This window comes from Marmota marmota, unplaced genomic scaffold (genome assembly GCF_001458135.2).
Source record: "Marmota marmota marmota unplaced genomic scaffold, marMar, whole genome shotgun sequence".
NCBI lineage: Eukaryota > Metazoa > Chordata > Mammalia > Rodentia > Sciuridae > Marmota > Marmota marmota.
In genome coordinates this window covers 87,456,496-87,467,583 of record NW_026000026.1, presented here as the reverse complement: position 1 = coordinate 87,467,583, position 11,088 = coordinate 87,456,496, and the positions used below count along the sequence as shown (strand labels likewise).

Genomic DNA, 11,088 nt, shown 5'->3' with positions numbered 1-11,088 from the left:
TCCTGCAGGTTACATTAATCACAGGGTGTTATTCTTATCACTATGACAACTGCTGAGAAGAGAACAATTTACAACTAGAAAAGAAATAAAAAGATTATTAGAAGAAACCTCTCATGAGAAAATGTATTTAATATAAAATCTGAGGAATAAACATGAAGCAAGACAAATTAAGAGTCTGGAGTTGAAGGAACAATATAGATAAAGCCTCATAACTCTAAAAGAATTTGGAAAACTCTGTTCTAATTCATCTGCAGATATTAGCAAGATAACAATAACCAATAACAAAGTGGAACAGTTTTAATAACATACTATAATTTAAAGAAAGAAAAGAATAAGAAATGGCCACATTCATCCTACAAAAAAAAAAAAAGTTGGAAAAGCTGCATTTTTAAAGAAAAAAAGAAGACCCAAAGAAACCCACATGAACTAAGTTCCACAAAGCAAGGAACTCTTTACAAGAAGAAATGTCTTACCACTGCTCTCATACCCGGCAGAGCAGAAGGAGGAAGGTAAATCTACCAAAGTTTGAATAGACCAAATTCTAATGCACTTTAAACAGCTTCATGTGGCATTCACAACAGATTGCAGTCTAAAGATGCTCCAGCCACAGAGTAAGGCTCCAACTATCCACTGTGTCTTCTCCATGAGTCTTCATTGAGTTCTCAGGAGTCCAGGAGCCATACACCAAAAGCAGGGCAGAAGAGAGCTCACAGAGATGTTCCTCATGGGTTTAATACACAATGGATCACACATACTCACATTACAGGTGATTTTTTTATACAATAAGATTTCCTTATATTATTTAGAATTATATGTAATTTACATGCATAATTATATGTAATATACATATAATACTATGTAATGTAGTATATCCACCTATAGCACATATACACATATATAAATATATGATTTTTTTAAAAACGCTTATCTACAGCAAAGACTAGCAATGAATATGGTATTTGTAATATATATAGTAGTAAAATCTAAAATGACAAGGATTCAAAGTGTAAGGAGTATAGAAGGAATTATTCTGTTTTAAGGTTCTTACATGGTTCCTTGAAATAGATAACATTTTAATAGTTCATCCCATAAACTCTAAAACAATTATGTAAGACAAATCTAACACAAAGAATCATAAAGATAATACATAAGACAAAACAGAACACAAACACAAATGCAATTCACTTGAGAGAAGACAAGAAGGAGGAAGAGTAGAATAAAGAACAAATGGATTAAATATAAAACAAACATCAACATGGGAGACTTAGAGGCAACTCTATCAATAATTACATTAGATGTAAATGAACTAAACATACCTATTAAAAGACAGAAATTATTAGGTTGGATTAAACAACCAAGACAAATTTATGCTGCTTATAAAGAAATATCATTGTTATGAAGCTCAGATTAGTTGAAAGTAAAATCATGGCAGAAGGTATAAGCATGTGGTGGGTAATCTCCAGAGAAGGCTGCCATCCATTCCTACCTGCCTGGACAAGCATGCTGCTCCTCACATCAAAAGCTGCAATCCAATTCCCCTCTCTTTGAACCTAGGCTGGCTTTTGAGGCTCGTTTAATGAGCAGAGTACATCAGGCATGCCATTCTGGAGCCTCTGAGGCTACTTTATCATACACCTTGCAGTTTCTGCCCAAGATTCTTAGAATGCCTGCTATTTGGATGCTGCTTTTGAGAAAGCAAACACCATGCAGTGAGAAGTCTCCATCCTCCTCTGTGGAGTGAGCAAAAGTGGAGAAGGGGTAGAAAGTTACTGTGATGAAATCCCTTTACATGGACAGAAACACTTGGAATAGAAGTTTTTCTGCATAAAATTTCCTATGATTTTTTTTTTTTTTTTGCAATGCGTTGTACTTAACCATGAAGTATATGGTCACTTGGGGATGGAGGGGAGCAGGTGAGCATGGGGGTACATCAGGACAGCTCTTCATGACATCATTCCCACAATACCACTGCTTCAGCTATACTCCTGAGACAATTAAAGAGAAATAGAAGTTTTTCCCCCACTGGAATGCTCTAAAATGAGTTTGAGTAATGAAGTAACTAAAATAAGTTCAGGGACCCTCTGCATCCAAAGCTGAAAATCCATTCACTACCCAATATCCCACCCTAAATAATGTCCAGAGGTGTTTTTTAACAGAATATATGAGAGCTTCAGCAATGAGATTAAGTGGCAGCATTAAAATATCCCATAAAATGCATACAGATATTCAATAATAAAATGTCAACAATGCAGAACTTGTTCAAATTTTAATAAAAATACACCCCCATTATCATATTAAAATTCAAAGACATAACATACCAAATATAAGTGCAAATAAAATTTTGCCCTTTGCAAGTTAAAGTCCAAGGCATGAAAGTTAAAGATCAGTTTTTCTTGTCCTACCCAGTTCAAGATCTGTAGTCAGGAATTCTCAAAGTTCAAAATCCATCCTTCCTAATTGAGGGTTTTTTTTTTTTTTTTCATGTTTCCAAAAGGAATTTCCTGATGCCTCAGTAACACTAAGGTTCCATCAGTAGCTTCATTCTGGGTTGTCTCTCCTTGGGATGGATGTAGTTCCTTCTGTACATCAAGAACAGTATTAGTTCAGTGCTAGTTTTCTATATGCATCCATTTCCTAAGATCCTGAACAATTCATTATAACACATAAGATTACTCCAGCCCTGGCGCCACAACCACTAAATTGAGAAAATAAGACAAACTCCAGATTTGGGTATAATTACTGCAGGAAAAGTAAATTCAGAAAACCTAATTCTAAGGGTTGCCAGAGCCCATCCAGAAAAGAATCAATTATGTCTGAAGGGAAGAGAATAGATGGAAAAATCCTTGGTTCAGCATCACTACCAAGTTGATGCTTATTTTCTGGAATACACAAGCTATGAACTTAACATCAACTGGGTGAAGTCTCCCAGCAACATATTAATATTGGCTGCATTCATTCACCATTTCTGTGGGTGATCTCTCTTAACTTGCTGTCTCATTTCTCAGAGTGGCATTTGAGATATTGCAGCCTTGTTGCAAAGCTTAGAAATGTGAAATGATGGAAACCCAGTCAGTAGCTGTTCTTTGAGCTGCACACATTTTCCATCCAATATATTTAACTACCGAGTTTACATATTTTTAGTTCCTGGAACTCAGACTCTGCCTGCAGGTTAGCCCTCTGTGGCAATGCAGATTGCACAGTGTCTTGGAGAAAGCCTTTGTCAGCTTCTGTTGCAACCTCTGCCTCTTGTATTAGAAGTGACTAGGGAAAAATTGTACCTATGCGTTGAGTATATTCAGCTAGTTGGACCCTCTACCTCACACCATATGTAAAAGTTAACTAAAATGAATCAAAGATCCAAATGTAAAAGCTAAAACTAAATGCTACCTGAAAGAAGCCAAACATCAAAGACCACATGTTATGTGATTTAATTCATATGAAATACTCAGAATAATCAAATCCATAGAGACAGAAAATGGATTAGTGCTTCCTACAGGGATGGGATGGAGGGGCATGGAGAGTGATTGTTAATATATACAGAGTTTAGAAATGATAAAAGTGCTTTGAAATTAGTGGTAATGCTTGCATAATCTTATGGATATATTAAAATACACCAGATTCTACACTAAATTTAAAGGGGTAAGTTTTATGATGCATGAATACCCTTAAACATTTTTTTAACTCTTAATCATCTGGGGGGGGGGCTATCTGAGATTGAACTCAGGGGTGCTTAACCACTGAGCAACATCCCCAGCCCTATTTTATATTTTATTTAGAGACAGGATCTCACTGAGTTGCTGAGCACCTTGCTTTTGCTGAGGCTGGCTTTGAACTCGGGATCCTCCCACCTCAGGTTCCCAGGTAGCTGGAATTACAGGCATATGCCACCATGCCAGGCTTAAACATATTTTTTAATGAAAACTGCTGCAGTACTTAAGAATCCTCTGCCCCCAGGGCCTAATGAGGACCAATATTATGATCCCATCGTCAAGATGCCATTTTTTCTTTACCCACTGGCATATTCTCTTGGAACTAGTTACATTAGATTTTGCACCATCACTCCAAAACATAGCAGTTTAGAGTAGCAGCCATTTATTTAGTTCCAGATCCTGTAGGTTGGCATGTTGAAAGAAGAGACTCACCTTGAGTTCTTCTCATTTTGGATCGGTACATGTGTCTGCAGTCAGCTTTGGGGCTGCCTCAGTCAGGGTGGGTCATCTTTGAGAGAAAGAGGGAGAGGGAGAGAGAGAAAGAGAGAGAGTTCTCAAAGGAAGTCAAACAATGTCATTTCCACTACATTCTATTGGACAAAGTAAATAACAACACCAGCTGTGATTCAAGAGAAGGCATTCAAAATTTTCAGTTTGCTAAGAAGAACTACAAAGTCTTATTGCAAAGGCTATAGATTCAGGATATTGGGCATTTTGTAATCTACCATCTCCTAGAGCAAAATTCCAAGACAACAGCTAGAGAACAAGAAGCACACATCAGACAAGGAGGATGAAAGATTTCAGAGAGGAAATGTCTAAGATAAAAACAAATAAAAACTGATAAATTGATATATTAGACCAGATTGAAAGGAATTTTAAAATTTCTTCAGAAAGTACTAGTATGTAATATAGGATCATGGAAAATAATTCCTTTAGGAGTCAGGTGAGTAATATAATTATGTGAAGTGGGAAGAAATGATCTGGGGAGTATATGTCCAGCTTAAAATAATCAAATTCTTAGCTTTGGGGAAAATAAAAAGGATTTCAAATATATTAAATATAATATATAGACTTCATGGTGTATGTGATCATATTTACATAATTGCCTACTTACACATGGTCATAATAACATAAACACTGAATATTAGCAACCAGAAATATGATATAGTTGGGTATAATGGCACTTGCCTATAATCCCAGCAGCTCAGGAGGCAGAGGAAGGAGGATCGAAAGTTCAAAGCCAGCCTTAGCAATTTATCAAGACCCTAAGCAACTAATTCAGTGAGACCCTGTCTATCTCTAAAAAAAATAAAATAAAATAAAATAATAGGAGACATGGCTCAGTGGTCGAGTGCCCCTGAGTTCAATCGTTGGTGACCCCCCCCCCAAATGTGATATAACTGTAATGATAGAATAAAGTAGGGAGAGGTGTATGTTAGGATCAGGAAATGAGGTGAAAGGGGATCAAACTCCAAAGATCATCCAGGAATGATGGCTCACACCTATAAATGAAGCAATTCAAGAGGCTGAGATAGGAGGACCACAGGTTCAAAATCAGCTTCCAAAATTTAGCAAGAGTATGCAACTTAACAAGACCTTGTTTCAAAATAAAGATAGAAAGGACTGGGTACTCTTGGTAAAGCACTCCTGGGTTAAATCCTCAGTACCCTCCCTCCTCCAAAATTTCCAAAGATCAATAGAAACCTCAATGCATCTCAAATATTGCTGATAAAAACTTAAAGACAAGTCTCTGATTTATTGAGAAATCCCAATGTGCAAGCTAAAAAAAAAAAAAAAAAAAAACAGGAATATTAAACTAGGTAGTAATTGTTGGAGACTTAGGTTGTCCTGTATATTATATTAGTAGAGACTGTATTTGTTTAAAATTAAGATTATTTGAAGAAATCTAGACAAACTATCACAAAACTTAATTCAAAGAATGTGCTAATTTCACTTAAATGTAGGGAAAGCAGTTTTAAGATTTCCAATCACAAATAAAAAAAAAAATCTTTGTGACTGACTTTAAAAGAGTAGTTAATGAAACCATAGGATGATAGTAAATGATTTTGAAACAGTAAAGTTTATTGGGAAAGTTTCTGAAATTCGTGACCATTTGCTCGAAATGACTCTAACTATGAGCATTTGTTTAAAGTCATTACCTTTAATGACTTTAAGAAATCCTGCTCCTACTTTATAATACATTTGGTAACTCTGACTAAACTAGGGCCTGCTATTTTAGGGGCACGTTTAAACTTCATACAGAGAAAATTAATATGTGTTAAAGCACACAAAATCTACAATAATAGAACATGAAGGCAGACACATTCTGGAATGATGACATAATCTTTTCATCCTCTGGTTTGGGTCCAGGTACTTAGTTTTAGCTTGGAGGCTTTATAATTTTTATAAAATAAGATTACCTATAAATCTTCCTTGTCAGAAAACCAACAGTAATTGACAGTGTTTCTGTATCTTGGCTTCCTTGAAGCAATTCTCTTTCATTTTCTGTATTTTGAAAACCACATACCAGGATTTCTCCTGGAGGCCAATTAGATTGATGTATTGGCTAGTGAGGATGGGTAACCTCTAGAACAAGGAACTGGCCAGAGCCATTGTTCCCACGGGTGCACTTACCAGGCACACCTGAGTCTCATTCAAGCCTCCACCATGTAATGCCCTCATTTAAAGCAGAGCTTGTGGGTAATAAACAAAATGTACCTCAGTGGTAAAACCACACTGTCCTATTGAGCAGGCCACATCTTAAGGGGCACTGGGAAACCAAATGTCTGTTTTGTGATTTTTAAGGCCAATGACAAGGAATTAAATTAATTTCTGGCCTTGGTGTCCCTTCTCTCATTTCCAAATTCTAGATAAAGAAAAATGTGTATATTTGGGTGTTGGGGGGGAGCAGATAATCAGACCATTTTAATAGTTCTAAATTACCTTGTTAAGGGGTAGATAGATATTCTACAGAAACAAAATGACTATCAATTTGAAGATGAAAGATATGCTTTTACTTTCTTAATTCTATTGAATGGACATCCATTGGATATCTTTACTTTCTGAAGAAGCCTTATCCAGACCCCATTGAGTTTTTTAAGATAAGTAGTTTGCAGGCCTGGCCCTGAAGATCTTACACTTTCATCATAGAATCTAGGATTTAATGGATACAATCTTGTAGCTTGTAGGCAAATTTGGTACACAGCTTTGTTGAGTTTTGTAATTAGAATGTTTTATGTCATGACTTTTCCAGTTAATGTTCTGGGAACTTACATCTGACAACTTCCCAAAGCTATGTTACCCATTTAACTCCTGAAGCAATTGAGTTTGCAACACTGATGTAAACAACTGAGGCCACAACACAAACCCATGGAATAAATGGAGAGACAAGATGTTATAGAGGGAAACACATTTTTCATCCAAAAGAGATTCACATATGAATTCTGGTTCTGCCACTTGATATCTACATGATCTTAAGCAAGCTATAACATATTCTTCTTAGGGCTTTATTTTACTAACCTGTAAATGGAGTTAAAAACACTAAATCACAATGTAGGCACACTACACAAGATTTCTGATTGTCACAAGATCTGTTACACTGTGAAGTCCTTATATAATTGGACTCCTATCATATCCCTCCCTGCTACAGATGCCTAAGAGACCTCAGAAGAAGAATCCATTAATCTGTCTGGGTGACCAGGAAAACTTCACTAAAGCAAGTGGTCATTTGAATTAGGCCATGAACCATGGAAAGGATTTCAATGGATAAAGAGGGGATGTAGGGCTTTCTAGGGTTGAGGTCTCGTGTTAGGTAGGTGGGGAGTAAGGTCACTTGATGAGGGTTCTGTGGGAAGGGAAGGCAGGGACCATGTCCTGAGAGTAAGCAGGGAGCAGCCTGGAACAGGCTGTGCTGTTCGCCACTGGCTGTCCCATGTCCCGATTGTGTGGTAGAATGCACAGTTGGTTGTATTTATACAGTCTAAGTTGGAGTCAAATAATTCACAGATCCTTGGAGCTGAGATCTGGAATATAAGGGCTTAGAAGGCCATTCATGAAAGACAAACTTAAAAGGAAAGATTAGGCACCAGGGACTAATCCTAGAGTTGTGAGCACAGGCATATACTTCTTGAGAACAAACTCAGATGCCATATCTTATTCAAATGATCTCTCCTGAGGTTCAGTGACAGGAATTTATGTTTTACATATTTTTAGAATTATGAGAATATGTCTATTAAGTCCTTCTGAACACTCTGTAACTTCTACAGGAAGTGCCAACCACCTGACATGAAGGAGAATTAGATACCACAATGGTTATAAGGGTAGATGACCCAGTTGTTCTGCACAGTGTCTAGAGAAGTCATGATTTGTACTGTGAGTGGGAACAGAGAATCCTGTGGGGCCAGGTAAGTTGCTCCTTCCAGCTCTCATTCTGAAGCAGGAGATGAACATGTTTGTGGAATGAAGGCATTTGATCAGTGCTCTCATGATCTGGGTATGAACTTGGAGCAAGTGACTGAAATTAGGAAGATCAGTACTGCAAAGAGATGAAAATCTTCCTTTGTGAGGAGGGTTGTGGAAGTCATTATGAAGGAGGGAAGGTGAAGTTCAAGACATAGAGCACAGCTTGTTAAAAAGCACATGCACCATCAGGACTACAGGAGCCAGAGGACGAGAAATCTAAAATGAAGTCTGGCACAAGAATGTTGAGAGGATGATAAAAGTAGAAGTAAGAGACTCTCTCCACCAGTGGCCACGGTTACTGTTTCAGGATGCTTGCCATCCCACAGACTGGACAGCACCAAGCCCCTGGCCTGACCACAGCACTGGCACTTTTGCCCCTATGTGGTAATACATCCAGTTTTCAAGTACACACAAGAGACCTTGAAAGCAGAAATATGTATGTGCACATCCATCCAATGCAGTAACTAGTTACTATTCTGTGAGTTTGGGCAAAACTCTAGCCTTGCAGAATGCCAAGAAGTGGAAGGATTCTAATCTTCTGAAAAACTTATCATGAACTTTCCTGAGACCTTTTCCCAAGGCTCGAGTCAAGGTATTAAACCATTCTACTCAGATAATCATGGGAGAATGCAGAATGGGGAGAATCAGAGGAGAATGTATACAAAAGTCTATAGCACCAACAATCCAGACTGATAAAGCTGTCAAACTTGACTATCTTGTGGCTAGGAATCTGGGGTCAGCCCTGCACTCAGTGTCACCCTACTGAAGCAGCAAACCTCCCATCACTCCACCACTTCAGAAGCCTTGGGTCTCCATGGGTAGGTGATTTTATCATGATAGTTCGGGGAAAATGATGGACTCCCCAAAATCCCTCAGGAAGCAGGAATGTGTTGTGATGGGTGTGTGTGTGTGTGTGTGTGTGTGTGAGAGAGAGAGAGAGAGAGAGAGAGAGAGAGAGAGAGAGAGAGAGAGAAACATGACTATCCTGTAACTTTTAACAGGCATGGTTGATATCACTCAGAATGTGATATATATAAAATCACAGTGCTACCTGATGTAATATAACAGGGTGGTGATGGTGATGATATATAAAAACATGGAGAGAGAGAGAGAGATAAAGACATCTATCCATGGAACGTAGTCATTGATACTCACTGAAAAATAGGCAGCTAGATCTGGAACCTTGTATATCTCATGGAAAGTAAAACTTATTCTCTTCAAGGAATGCATGATATGTGTATTGAGGGTTTTCTTGGGCTGAACTGTCAGACTCTAATACAAATGATAATCTCCCATGATTCTTTGTGGCTTAAAGATACACTCATGAAAGCTTCATATAAATATTCAAATTTTCAGGATCTCTTCTAAAATGAAGATGTGAAAACAAAGGTTCTTCATTCCCACATGAAAACAATCCACAGGACCTGAATAAAAACTTACACCTGTATGTTCTCTCCAATCCCTACAAATCTGTTCTACTCCTCCGTGTGTTTCATGGACCACTTCCCTCATTTGTGTTTGTTTTTTGTCTATCTTAATTAAAGAAATAGCAAATACAGAGGATCTGCCCTGATCAAAGCAGGAGAGGTATAAAGTATGAATTACTTAACAGAATATATACTAAGTTATGGGGATAGAAGGCAAGGTTGGGATATGATGGAGAGAGCTATGAAAACCATCCTAAGCTATTAGATGTGTTCTTTGGGTAATGTTAAGAAAGCTTCCACCTAAGAGTTAGGTAAAATGTAAACTTCTTAAAAAATATGATTTCAGAAGCAATGTGAAGGACACAATTTTAAAGTTAAAGAGTAGAAGTTAGGAGGTTATTTTAGAGGAACACACCCAAGAAAAACATGTGAGTATGACCTAGAGCCTTACCCATGATGCTGGAGGAGGAGGAAGAAAGACTGCAGAGAACTGAGAGATGGAATCTACCAAGCTTAGTAGGCAATGGTCTGGATGTAAGTAAGGAAATTAAGATGATTCTACCTTCAGTATGTGGAAGAAGAACATTAAACCATGAGATGAATTCATAGGGTGCTGAATGCAAGGAAGGATGATTTTCAGTTGATTATTCTAAATTGAAGGAATCAACTAGTCCTTTAACATGAAAACACCCACCAAATGGAGCTCAGGGAAGAAAGACTTAAATATAAGGACTTGGATATCCTCAATAGAGAGGTGATATTTGAAGCTAAGGATTAGGTAAGATGGTCCAGGACAAGGAGAAGCGGGGGCAGCAGAGCCTTCTGGAAGAGTATACTTTCAGAGATGGTGATAGAAGAAGTTCCAACAGGTGAGGCTAAGACCCTTGTCCTCTGGCATTGGGTGTAATTTGACCAGGGGTAAGCACTGGTTGAGGTCAGGGTTGGGCAGAGAGTGAAGGTAGGGGAATTATTCCACTGGGTCCATCTCTACTGAGTTTCCCCAGGATGACCGCATCTCTCGCTGAAGTCCACAGCTCTTCAAGGTGTCAGGCACCCTGCCCCTTACAGCAGTGGGAAGAAGTCTCTAAGGGTGGTCGCCTCCTATCTGTAGTTCCAGAGTTCTGCCCCTTCCTTTGCTAACTTCCCATACCCTGCCCTATCTTTTTCTTTTCTATTTTTTAATTTTTTAACTTAATAATAATTGCACATATATATGGGATACTGTATAGTATTTCAATATATACATACATCTATACATTATGTAATGATCAGATCAGAATAATTGGCATATTTATCACTTCAGACATTTATCATTTCTTTATGCTGGGAACATTTAAAATCTTATCAGCTATTTTGAACCATGCAGTTAATTGTTGTATATCATAGTTAGGCTACTGTGCTATGGAACATTAGAAATCATTTCTTCTATCCAACTGCATCACCGTACCCATTGACTATCTTCTCTCCCCCAAACCTCTTCCAGGTTTTCA

General features: G+C 37.8%; 1 long non-coding RNA gene across 1 annotated transcript in view; it reads right to left on the bottom strand.

Moving 5' to 3' along the window:
* Window positions 1–1,456: 1,456 nt before the first annotated feature.
* Window positions 1,457–11,088, bottom strand: part of LOC125619132 — a 91,513-nt gene continuing 81,881 nt past the window's right edge. The window contains exons 2-3 of the long non-coding RNA XR_007350657.1: window positions 4,143–4,218; window positions 1,457–2,579 (exon numbers count right to left, since the gene is read on the bottom strand). This is a non-coding gene — a long non-coding RNA (uncharacterized LOC125619132). The remainder of the gene's footprint in view (window positions 2,580–4,142; window positions 4,219–11,088) is intronic.